The sequence below is a fragment of the Oreochromis niloticus genome, linkage group LG3 (genome assembly GCF_001858045.2).
Source record: "Oreochromis niloticus isolate F11D_XX linkage group LG3, O_niloticus_UMD_NMBU, whole genome shotgun sequence".
Lineage (NCBI taxonomy): Eukaryota > Metazoa > Chordata > Actinopteri > Cichliformes > Cichlidae > Oreochromis > Oreochromis niloticus.
In genome coordinates this window covers 30,417,126-30,430,297 of record NC_031967.2, presented here as the reverse complement: position 1 = coordinate 30,430,297, position 13,172 = coordinate 30,417,126, and the positions used below count along the sequence as shown (strand labels likewise).

The 13,172-nt window shown below is 41.1% G+C and overlaps 2 long non-coding RNA genes across 3 annotated transcripts; one reads left to right on the top strand and one right to left on the bottom strand.

The window, feature by feature from the left end:
• Window positions 1-1,885: 1,885 nt before the first annotated feature.
• LOC102077739 (uncharacterized) lies at window positions 1,886-6,834 on the bottom strand. 2 transcript variants are annotated; one of them, XR_001225191.2, is made up of 4 exons: window positions 6,753-6,834; window positions 5,805-6,095; window positions 4,761-4,839; window positions 1,886-3,076 (listed from the first exon to the last, which is right to left on the bottom strand). It is a non-coding gene; the product is annotated as an uncharacterized LOC102077739 (long non-coding RNA). The 2 variants fall into 2 exon arrangements; XR_003219566.1 differs by lacking the exon at window positions 6,753-6,834 and having other exon boundaries at window positions 5,805-6,217.
• A 51-nt stretch (window positions 6,835-6,885) lies between these two features.
• On the top strand, window positions 6,886-8,378 carry LOC102077924 (uncharacterized). The gene is made up of 3 exons (XR_266987.4): window positions 6,886-6,965; window positions 7,450-7,603; window positions 7,707-8,378. It is a non-coding gene; the product is annotated as an uncharacterized LOC102077924 (long non-coding RNA).
• The last annotated feature ends 4,794 nt before the right edge of the window (window positions 8,379-13,172 follow it).

Genomic DNA, 13,172 nt, shown 5'->3' with positions numbered 1-13,172 from the left:
ACAAACCACACACAGGCCTGATTACTGGCCTGAAGCTGCTTGAAACAGGTTAAAAAGATCTCACAAATCAACATTTTAGATCACGCCATGATCTGAAGAAACAGCTGAAAATCAAAGTCATTGACATCTATCAGTCTGGAAAGATTTAAAAAGGATTTTTTCTAAGGTAAAAGACCCCAGAACAGCATGTAGAGACCTGCAGGCCTCACTTGCCTAAAATAAGGTCAGAGTTCATGATTCAACAATAAGAAAGAGACTGGATGAAAACCACTGCTGACCAAGAAGAACACAAAGGCTCATCTCACATTTACCAAATAACATCTTGGTGATCCCCAAAGGTTTTGGGGAAATATTCTGTGGACTGACGAGATATAAAGCTGAATTTTTTTTAGAAGGATTAAGTCCTGTTCAATTTGGTGTAAAAATCACATAATTTCAAAAACAGACTATCACACCATCAGTCAGACGTGGTGGTGGTCGCAGGCTGCTCTGCTGCTTCAGGGCGACTTGCTGCACTTGATGGAATCGTTAATTTTGCTCTCCCATCAGTAAATCCTGAAGGATTATCAGTCTGAAGTCTGAAGCTCAAAGAAATGATCTGAAACACACCAGCGAGTCCACCTCTGAACGACTCAAAGACAGAAACAAAAAACCAAAATGAAGGTTTTGGAGTGGCCCAGTCAAAGTGTGGACTTAAATCTGATGCTTTGGCATGACCTTAAACAGAGTTTAACCAGGGTTGTTCTTGCTGAGCTCTCTTAGGAAGTGAAGTCACTAACCGTAACACCCATGCAGCAGCTTGCGGTGCTGTGGATGTCAGACCTTATGGTCCATTACTCATGTGGATCATTGGACCCATGCATGAGTAAGCAGCTCGGCTTTTTAAATTGTTTCATTTTCAGGCACATATTTGTCACTTGTGCTCACCAATTTGTGTCAAGTTGTACCAGTGGGAGTTAATTAGGCCAGGGGCCGTTACAATGAGTGTGTTAGCACTAAGCTAGCAGCTCTGGTTTGGGGTCTTTGATCCTGATAGATACTGAATCCATGTCTTGTGATTTACACACTGTTCAGTTACATTCAGTGCGCTTAATCTGTGTCCTCTCAGTTTGAGACCATGAGTTAATAATGAACACATGAATTATTAAACATGCTCTGATAAATATTCGCATTGATCAAATGATGTAAGTAATGTCAAAAGTGTGTCTGGTTGTAACAAACTTACGTAGATCCAACACATGGGGCCAGGCTGAACAGATATCCATCTTTTTATCCGTCGTCTTCAATACCACATATTGAGACAATGTCCTACATTTTGACTAGCTCTGCACTGCAGGACATGCACTTCTCTAAAATCTGTAATATACGAAGCGAAGGCTTTTTATTAAAGAAAAATGAAGGTTAATGAAGCCCAAAGGCTGTTACCAGGCAGAACAGCAGCTGAAACAACAGTGAACAAAAGCAGTCACCCAACAGACAATGACTTTTACAACAACTTTGGTGTTTTATGATGTTTTTATTACAATATGATGATTGTATGATGTCATTTAGAATAAAAGAAGAAAGTTTTCTGTACTGCCCTCTCCATGGCTTTTCATATGACAGATTACTTGATATGGTTTCTTCAAATTTGGGCACTAAAAATGAAGGTCAAAGTCAAATGTTTAGCCAGCCAAGGTATTAATGTCCACCAAGGTCTAGCATATTGTTGTGAAGTTAGAAGATTCATCCATTAAAAAATCTGAGTAATATGAAGTTTTTTCAGATTTTCACATTTATTGTGACCTAGATCCGATTGCATGCTAGACTGTTAACAAACAGAACTGATTAAATACTCCTCGGAGGAGGAGGAGGAAGAATTAACAGATAATATAGACAATAAGAACAAACTTCAGCTTCTCTTTATTTTTGTTATATTTACTTTTAGACTGTGATCTGGTCACCCTACACAGGACCCAATCACACAAGGCAAGATTGAAGAAGAAAAGGAGATTTATTTGTGTCATTCAGCTGAGCAGAAATGCCAAGAGCAGAGAAATCAACAGGCTGTACTTTCACAAAAACTTCAACTGGTAATTTTTTTCCCCATAAAGTGTGTAAATGCTCAAAAATAACCAGTTGAGTGAAATATATGGAGAAAAAATAATAGAAAATGTCTTTGTTTTAAAACAAAACACTGTAGTATGTTTTTATGGATTGTTTTTAACATAATGCTGAAGCTGAGACAGATACCCAGGAACAAAACAAATAAAACTAGACACAAACTAACTTGACAGCAGAAAAGGGGGACGCCATTATAAATACACTAAATGGCTAATTGTTACACACAAAACCCACTTGTGAAGGAGAAAGGCAGGAAGTAAGAAAAGAAACCATGAAAAAAGGGTTTCGAAATAAAACAGTCAATAAACTACAAAGAAAACCCTAAAGCAAACATACAAAGCATTTTATCAGCTTATTAGCTGAACTTTTTCTTAAATTTCTGCCACCCAGCTTTACAGTTGTGTCTCACGTTCACTGCTCAGTAGCTTTTTAGCGATTTTTCAGGCAGTGTCCAACAGATGTTTGCCAGATATCGGGTAAGCAGGGTGTAGAAGTAAGAGCAAAAGAGCTACTTTTCTCCTACTTTCTTATTTTCCAGCATTGACACTGTCACTGAGCACTCTGGAACCGCACTTGAAAAAAAAAAAAAACTTATATGGGAGCACAAATAACTACACACTTAGTTATTTTCCCTGACACCTACTTTCTTTTGCAAAATTGATGACAAGTCGGATAGGCCAAGTCTTTTACCTGTAAAACCGAGGTACATGTCCTGTGTGACTTGGTAACAGCCCAACTCAATCAGACAGGGGCTGATGACTTCACACCATCCCTGCCAGGGCTTCTGATTCAACGCCCACTGTGATGGGCTGGCAGCAGCCGATGCAGACGTATCTGAGGATCCAGAGATAGACGCCGCCGAACACGACGACGGTCAGGCCCAGCAGAAGGAAGCTGATGTAGGATTGGGGGCTGACGCTGAACAGCACAGGAGGGTGGGGGGTGTTGATGGAGTCATCACTGATTTTCTGGGCTGGAAAAACACGCAGGAGAGACAAGAAAAAAGACAGAAACTAGTCACAGAAAAGATGATTTCTGTGGGGTGAAACAGGGAACAGTGTCTCGCAATGATGCCAGAAACAATGATGTTAACAGGACTGAGAGTCCACAGCAGGGCTGGTAATCTGAAAGGCAACCAATCACCAATTAACTAACCCCACTTACTGCAGGTCTCTGGGACTGTGGGAGGAAACCACAGTACCCAGAGACAACAAACTGCAAACTCCACACAGAAAAGTGGAACCCAGGACCTTCTTGCTGTGAGTCAACAGTGGTAACCTCCCATGATTTGGCACTATATAAATAAAATTAAACTGAAAGGGTCAGATGCTGATAGTCAGACTGATAAACCATGAGTTAGCTTAGAGTTGATAGTTTTGTGTGACCGCTCCTTATTCCAGATGTTAGGCTAAGTGAGTCCTGATAACAGAAGGGTAACCTGGGTGTGTTGAAGTCATTTTGTGGGTCCTGAAAACGATGCCATGTGATCATGAAAGCTAATAAAATCATCCTGAGTGGAACATGAACGCTTTCATCAAAGCTCATGGCCACCTATAGAGACCAGCCATTGTAGCACTGACTGTCAGAGCTTCAGGAAGCAGCCGACACATCTATTAAAATTTTTCACCAATTTATCTTGTGTGAACTTTGATATTCAGGGGAAAACACGCCTGGTGACAGAACATAATGCTGTTAAAGGCACTGGGTATTTAGGGGAATTTCATCCCTGTGGAACATCAATAAATCAAGAAGTTGTGCAGATTTTACAACCGCTACCATCTCTTGAGCCACGCTGCGACATCAGTTTACCGAGGTGTTGCAAGAAAGACGGCGAGGAGGAGGAAACAGAACAAAGGAAAACAGTGATGAGGGAAGAAAAACTGATTGTTTTTTTGTTTTTTTAATGCAGCAAGCGTGATGTATGCTTCTGTCTAATCAGGACTAATTAAAATTCCTGGTGTTCTAGCATGGAGGAACTCGATCACTGCACCTCCAGGGTAACTGAAGATGACAGGGTGAAGAGGGTTGGATTTTCCCCGACAGGTACTCTCCAGAAGTTCAGCCTCCTTTAATTTGAAATTGAATCTATTTAGCTTGACGTCATAATTTAAAGGTTAAACCTGAAAACACCAAAAAATTTGTTGCATTTTTGCAATTTATATATAGATCTCAACATAAATATTAAATCTTGATTAAAAGTAGAAAAGTAATTGTAATGTGATGGCGTACTGTGGGCAATTTCCAGGTCACAGGCAGGAGGAGGAGACGAGGAGGCACAGATTAGGCTGCCAGCTAGACTCCCTCCCACAGGTGTAACAGCTCTGTGATAAGCCCCGGTGCAGGGGCCAATAGCTGAACAGTCCCATGGTGTCAGCTGGTGGTCTACTCAACAACGTTCTCGCCGTCGGTCCCACTCTAGCTCTTTGTCAGAAAGTAATCTGCTGGGCAAATCTTACTCACCAAGCCTTGTGGATTTTTGTGTCACAAGGAGAATTAATGCACTTTCCACTCATGTGGTACCTGCAAAGTGTTATTAAGCATATGAGCCTCTCAAAAGCACACACGCAGGAATAAAAACTATTCAGAGCTCATGATTATCAGCAGGGCTTTCAGATCACCTGATGGGCAACTCTCTAGACAACAAACCGCTCACTCACCTCTGCTAAAGTGTGTGATTAGCAGCAGACTAAAGAAGCTCCTAACGCCAGCGTCCATTTCCACAGTGGAGCAGAGTTACTGTGAAGACAAGAAACACTTGGCATTTTTGCATCCACACATCTAAATGCGGTCTTAGAGGAGCTCATGCAGCAGGAACCGCCACAGAGGTGGACTTCAAAGACAGAGGAAATGAAATTCATACTGTAAGCACACTTTTTCCTGCACATTGAGTTTAGCTGAACACAGAAAAACTGACATACAGTGTAATCTAAACATAGAGCACTGACACAGGGAAGAGATTCAACACAGATGTACTGTCGATTGGATTTGTGGAGCAGACAGGCAGCTTATTTATAATTCATAAGAAGCTTTTACATGAGAAAAGCAGAGTTATGAATAAATATAAGTAAACAAGGCCAGACTCTCAGGTACTAACCTGGAAAACATCTTGCTTACTTTACATGTGGAAGGGAAACAGCTGCATCGGGGATGTGATTAGAACTAAAAGCCAGAAATGTGCAAATGAGGGGGAGGAAATGCATTTTTTAAGGGAAGAAAAAGCAAGACTTGCCCACCTTTTCTTCCAAATATTTTACATAACAGAGAACACTCCATATGCAGGGCTACAAATGGACTAAAGATGCCAAAAGCCTGTGTGACAGGGGCGTATAGCAGAACGGGGTCATGAGCCCTCGGCCCCTTTCTTGTGGCTCCTTTCATTCAGTTTCTAACACATCAGATTCATTTAGATCCCAACTATGAACCTGTAAAGTTTCTGTCTGTGTCTTGGCTCAGTTTTAACACAGTCATGTCGACTAAATCTTCCCGCAAAGAGCCCAGCCATGCAAACACCTGCCGAAGAACTCACAGCAGCTGTCTGCAGGGGCGCTCTGTGCCGTGACAGACGGACTCACACACAGAAACAATAATCTCGCTTGTAAACAATAATGCATTTCTGCTCTGCAAGGACTGAAGGAAAAACAACTTCGCTTCAGCCAAGGAGATTTTCCCGCCCCCACACGCTCAGGCGAATAAGCAGATACCTCTGTTACTGATGCAGCGCGGAGATCTGAGGAGACCCCTGCCTCGCCTCCTTCACTCACCGTCGATGCTTCCTTGCTTCTTCCTTGCACCGATTCTGGCTGGTTTTGCTTTGCAGCGGAGCGAGAATGTGAATCAATAACAGTGACAAAACAGCAAGAGAGCGACAGCGAGTGAGAGGAGAGGACAGAGGACATAGATCCAAATATAGAAGCCAGTGGGGCAATTATAGAGAAAGGAACAGATTTCCCTCCTACGCCGGCAGGAGGTGGGGACTGAAAGAACAGACAGTCCTGGAGAATGAACAAAAAATTATAGCAAAAATGAAAAACTGCTCTACAGATTTTGGCTGGAAATTATTCTGTACAAACAACACAATAAAATAACTGAAAAAATAGAACAGCTTGCTGCCCCCTCTAGTGGCACTTTTAAGGCACAGCTCAATAACATGCACATGACTTCAAGTACACCCCCTTTCATTTAGAAGGTTTAATGGAAATACTTGGGAAAAAAATCTGGTCATTAAAATGGAATAAATAAATCCTCAGATAAACAAACGACATATACACAGAGTCATTATTTGCAGAACTGCAGAAACAGTGATGTGTTAAAATCTGCACCACTCTAACAAAACGGAAAAATAGCTGGCTCACAAATGCCTGAGCATTAAAACCAGAAATATATAAATCATGCAAAAGAATGTTTAATATCAGTGATCTGCAAAAAAAAAAGTTCTTTTATTTTTAAAATCTGAATAAAAAAGTCATTGTTACATGGTTCCACATACTGACCTGTCACTTATTCTGTCTGATATCAGGCTAAAGAATGATAATTACAAATACAACAACAACAACAGTGCTTTCCTGTGCTATCTATCTATCTATCGATCTATCTATCTATCTATCTGAGTAAGGGAGCATAAGTAAGGGAAGCCCATTTCACCCTCTCACCATAGATGCAGCAGAGCTTCTTCTCCCTCAGGCGTGTTCAACCCTGCTACTTGTAACAGTTGCTATTGTTGTAATATAGTGTATCACCACATGGTGGCGCCTCTCGTCTCTTGACTGGTAGGTCACCCCCTGTTTATTCTTCTTTGTTGTATACTATGTCTGTAATGGATTCTTCCGTGTGTACGCGGCAAGTGTATTCTCCAGTAAAGTGTGGTAAAGCCGGCACCTTTATTTTTGATGTTTAAAATTAATCAGTACTAGTAGAAAGTGTTTTGCTATCCACCTAACTGGCTGGCTTCACCTCCGCCACACGTTACATGCTATAGAGGAGCGGTCCCCAACCCCCGGGTCATGGACCGAGTCATTTGGTACCGGGCCACGAGAGTTGAGGCTCGGGTGTGAAATTTATGGTTTTTAGCGACGTTATTGTTTTTATCATTAACTCGGTTTCCCTGGGTTTTTCCTGTGTCTTATGAATAAATCGTCTTTTTTTGTTGCCGGTACTGGTTTTATTTTGACTATTTTATTATATCCGCGACACCTTAAAGGCCGGTCTGTGAAAATATTGTCGGACATAAACCGGTCCGTGGTGCAATAAAGGTTGGGGACCGCTGCTATAGAGGACACTTCAGGAGATCATTCTTGCTGTTCTCTATAAAACTCTACAACAGCTCTCATTTTTGTGTTTCCGCCTCAGTAGGGTGGAACAGTGTCTTACAGAGGTCGACTCACATGATCAGCAGAGGGCCAACAACCCCCATGACCACCTTCAAAGAGACAGCCCTCACTAAGAGTTAAATACCTGGGACTCTAAATCAGTTCTTTGTATCTAAAGAGTTCCTTTGGATGAGGTGAAATGTCCTCACAAACCTAAAGAACACCAATTTCTTTCTTTTCAATCAATTGACACAGTGACTCAGTGTGCCTACTTACCTCACCTGTCCTCCATCACAGCGATCCCTTCACAGTGTGCCGGCCTGTCCCACTGTCATCCCGCTGAAGGAAACTCACCTGTCTCAAAACTTGTGGAAGCTGGAATCAGACCAGACCCTGAACTAAATCCTTTGAACATTATGTCAATTTAATCTCTGATCTGATTGCAAATACTAAGCAGTTGTAATGAGTCGCTTATTAAAAATGAGGTACTTTTCCTAGCAGCCTCCCGCCATTCGGTCTTTTGACATGAACCATAACATCGGCTTCAACGATCTGGCGGACGATGTCACAGTCGCCATGCCCATCTTTTCTTTTCAGTCTGTGGGATGGACTATAATACTGGAGCGATGTGGTTAAAAACTTAAATTAATGGGAGATTGGTGGCATTTGTTCAACAGTCTTTGTTGCTTCTAACTCTGAAAACTATACATCTAACGATCCAGCACGAGGATGAAATAAAATATGAAATAATTTTCCAGAGATTCGATGATTTAAAAAACAAAACAACCCAAAACAATAACAAGTTTTAGCCATTAAGTGTAAAATCAGGGCAGAACTTAGTTAAATTATCTGAAGATGAAAACAACATGAATGTTTTCAGTGTCACAGCAGGAGATCAAACATCAAGCGATCTCCTGCTGTGACGCTGAAGAGAGCACACAATAGCGCATCGATAAATATGTGATTCATTTGTGTTTGCAAAGCGTTTTCTCCACTCTTAAAGGGAACCTGTTGGTCGGACTGTGAATCCATACTGATGAATGAATATAACAGGCTAGAAAAAAAAACCATTTTCCCCACAGGCTATCACACGCAATCTGGCACAATGAACGGTAACAATCACATGGGTGAGCACAACAATATATTGCATTACCTGTCAGGCAGAACAACGGGGAGACCAGCGGAGCTGAACAAAACACACACACGCGTTGCTTTTGTGGCAATCTCCCAGTAGAGCTGATTGTCAAGCTTTTAGAGCAATTCAGCTGAGAAACGAGGCAAAAGAAAGAGAAGCAAAACTGGTGAAAACAAATATAAATTCATGCTATTTCATTCTACTCTGAAAAGAGACAAATGCAGTGATGTTTAACTATGTGCAACTTCTGTAAATACCATCTAAATATTTATTATTAGCTGACAATGACAAGTGGTGGGAGACATGTTTTTAGAAGCATTCCTTTAAAAGTAGCAACAAAACACTATGAACATGCCTCGTTACTCATTAAAGTGCTTTATGCAAAATGACCAGACTGTACATAAAGTATCAAAAGCAAAAGTAATGTTCCCCATCGGTGCTATATGGATCAGCGCTACTGGTTAAGGGTGAGTCAAATCTATCAAATCATCTGTTTGTGAGTAATGAGCTCAGAAACATGAGTACACATGTTCATTTTAAATTCTATGTCAGAACAACCGTGTCAGCCGTGGGCAAAAGATGACAACCAATACAATTCTAAAAGATTATTTATTAGTACAATGATAAAAACAAACAAAGGGATAAAACAGTCCAGTGTCCCACTTGCAAAAGGGATAAAACACTCAATCCAAGGTCAGAGCCAGCTACGCCACAAGTCATTTACACTTTACATGTTGACCACTTTAACAGGGATCAGCAGTTGTCCTCCAACACCCACCATCCTGTAAGTAGAAGGCCGGTGATCACGCCGGCCTCAGCAACCCAACTCTGCCTTTAGGCTGCAGCATGTAGTAGGCCCTGGCCTGCACTGCGGTGTTTGTTGTGGGTTGTGTAAGTAGACCAGAGTATCAGACAATCAAATACACCCGCCTCCAACTAATACAACCCCATCACAACCACTGGATGTCAGCAGATGTGACACACATCAACATTAGTCCACCATGTTACATATATGTAAAATAACAAAAAAAAAAATACAGCTAAAATAAAAATGTCTGAGTACTTTGTGAAATGTTTATTTGTTATTATCTATAAAGGCATTAAAGATATTAATAAAATATTAGGTGGTGTATTAGCAAAGCAGCTCAATAAATGTGTTTTATTCAATCAAAGTTTTTTCTGTGGACGTTTGTTTCTGCCACTTAAAAAAAATTTCTAATTTCAAGTGAATAAGTTGAAATTTGTCTCAATTTTGAGTTATTCACTTAGAAGTTCAAGTAGGGAAGTCAAACTTTTAAGGCAACGGCTCAAAGCGTTTGTATATATATTAGTGTTCAACACGTTAGCTTGTTAACATGGTAGCACCGTGCAGCCCTCGCAAGGGGCGATCGGTGTTATCTATCTCTATCTATATCATGGGACCACAGCTTCAGTTTCTAAAGCCCCAATGACATGTTGGATATTCCAGTGGCCCATCCTCATCTGATGGTTCATCCTCATTCAGTGGCTTAAGAGAGTATGCAAAATAACCGTTATTGGGGCTTTGGAAACAATGTCATTTGGAAAGACCAGGGGTCCGTTCTTCGTACCTCGCTTACATTGATCGGCAACCCTTTGATTGGTCGGCGAAGATGTCGAAGGAGCGCGCTCAGTATTTTTCAGCAGCAGAGCAAGAACTCTTGATTGAGGGATTTCAGGAGTTTCAGAGTTTAATTAAAACGCAAGGGAACACTGCGAAGGCTGCAAAAGCAAGGAGAGAGGGCTGGCAGAAAGTTGCTGACAAATTAAACTCGTAAGTAATTTATTATATTATATTACATTATATCCTCTTTCACATTAGAGCCACAACAGGACCCACTAGAACAGGGGTGTCAAACTCAAACACACAGTGGGCCAAAATTCAAAACTGGAAAAAAGTCGCGGGCTAACATTAATATTTATTGAAAAAAAAATCTTCCTCCAGATATGAGAATGAATCATTTCTTATGGACTCAAACCAAACCCGCGGGCCAGAGTTTGACACCTATGCACTAGAACATGGGAACAAGTAAAAGTGAAATATAAGAATATTCTACAGAATGGTAATATTTATCACTTATATTGCTTTTAGTCTCTTGAAAAGAGACCCTGAAATAATCTGTTTGTTTGTTTGTAACAGCAACCAAGAAAAGGGCAGAGCAAATAAAGACAGGTGGTGGTCCTGCACCCCCTCGTCACACCCTGGCTATTTGTACTGTGACATTTATTGACATTGTGGGGTTTTTTGTGTGTAGTTTTACATAACACTCCATCACTTTTACCTGTTCTCATGCAAGGGGTGACTGAAGCATGCACAGTAAGTTGGGAGATATATATATATATATATATATATATATATATATATATATAGAGAGAGAGAGAGAGAGAGAGAGAGAGAGAGAGAGAGAGAGAGAATTCTGAAAACTCTCCTTATCAATCTTGCACCTTCCTTGCTCGCGTACAAACGGACATGGCTGCGACAGACTTCCCAAATCCACCTTCACTTTTATAGTCGTGGTCTCTCATCTTGATTACACGAAGTAATTTACTATTACTACTCTAAAATATGAATTACATCTGAAATAATCAAATACATGAAATAGAATGATTAATAGTACATTTCCCTTTTTTTAGGAAATGACCTGTATGTATCTGTATGAAATCAATAAAAGAATCAAATACTGCATTATCTTTAGTTACATTGATAATATGTATTTATGGAAAAACAGTGGTGAAATATCGCTGTTGCTTTCGTACAAATGAAGCGGACATACCTGAGTGGCCGTGATCTAATCCTGTTTACATAAAGTAAGCCTGCTCCCGAGCAGGTTTACGCTTACGGATCTGTTGCTATGGCAGCAAGTCCCGGATGAGCTTCGGAGAACCGAACGATCCAAGATCACGCGAAATCGTCAACAATCAAATCCGGCTAACTTACTTAGAGAGCTACGAAGAACGGACCCCAGAACAAAGTGCAGATAGCTGGCTGTAATGCACAGTGTAAAACTGGGAGGAACGCAAACACAGGGTATCAGCACCAACAGCCCATAACAACTGTCAGCATGGTGGTGGAGGGGTGATGATTTGAACTTGCTTAGGCTGAAAAAAGTCACAAAAGTCTGTTTAATGATGTCCAATGAAAGCAAAGTTTTAAAAGTGTGTGCAAGGCTTTGTGTTTTTTCCCTGTGTTTCAGTCCTTATACAAATTCAAAGCAATTTGAATAGAACATTGTATGCAAACATTAATGCTTGAATAAATGTACATAATTCAGGCACAAGATTTAAGCTTCAGCCTCCTTAATTTGACCTATTTTTGTGTCATATGCATGCACATGTTCAGAAATATGTCATATTTGTTTTCTTTACTCAGAGATTGTTAAATAGTACAAATCAAGACTTACGATGTATTGCTGTGTCCTGTGCAAATAAATTGACTTCTTCCCCCCCCCCTTTTTTTTTTTACCCCCTTTTACTTCTTTTTACACCCTAATCTACAATGGTTAATATATGGTTTAGTTATTTTACTACTACACAGTGAACTCATCTATGGTGAAAGATTGTTGGATATTCCAGTGGCTCATCCTCATGAGATGATGAGATGAGATAGCCTTTATTTGTCAGTTGCAGGTCTTTTGCCCGCAACCGAGATGACAGACCTTGCCGACCGTACATACATTACACAACATCACATTGGGGAGACAGGTCAGGCTAGGTAGCGAGGAAAAAACATCGAAATGTGTAACACAAAAGGATAATACAGGAATGGACAGATATCAACACACCATAGCACAATAAAACACAGACGAGCAACATGGGAAAGAGTTCCAGTGTGTACATCTGATCTGGGACCGCTGCAATCGTTCGACTGCGCCTCCAGCTGACCCGATGTCCACATCAGAGGGGAGGTAAGCGTTGGAGGTGGCGTTGGATCCGGGGTAGGGAGGGTGATGCGTCGGTGAGTGCTTATCAGTATCAGTATATGTATGTGTGTGCGTATCCAGAGTTCAGCTGAGACAGTGTCCTTCGCCCTGCCAGGCTAAGTAAACAGTCTACCAGCCAACCCAGGTGGCCTTGCATGGGATGGGAAGGAACAGTCTCAACATAGTCGTTATCAGGGATTGTTTTGATCGGCTCCAGCCTTGAGCCCGCAGCTGGCGCCGGAGGGGTAGCCAGATTATGATAGCAATTGTCTTCCAACCAACTCATGAGAATTTCGAGCTGTTTCTTTTAGCACTCCGACACTGGTCCCTCCATCATCCGTTGGATAGCTGCGAGTTTTTCCATGATGTTATTTACCTTCGAATCCGAGATCTTGTCACTCTTTTGCTCACAGAGCAGATTCTGAGACCTCGCGACCACAGCCAACATCTGATGGTTCATCCTCATTCAGTGGCTCAAGAGAGTATGCAAAATAGAACTAATGTTGGCTAAATCTGAAAAATCTGAAATCTGAATCTGAAAAGTTAAATCTTGTAGGCTAACCACTGTATATATATCTATTATGAGGGAAGGGAGACAGGGCAAAATATAAATTACAGGAGAGACAGCCTGAATTTAATTAGCAGTGCTGTATTAGTGCATAGAGACCAAAAAGAGTTTAGTGAAGAAGA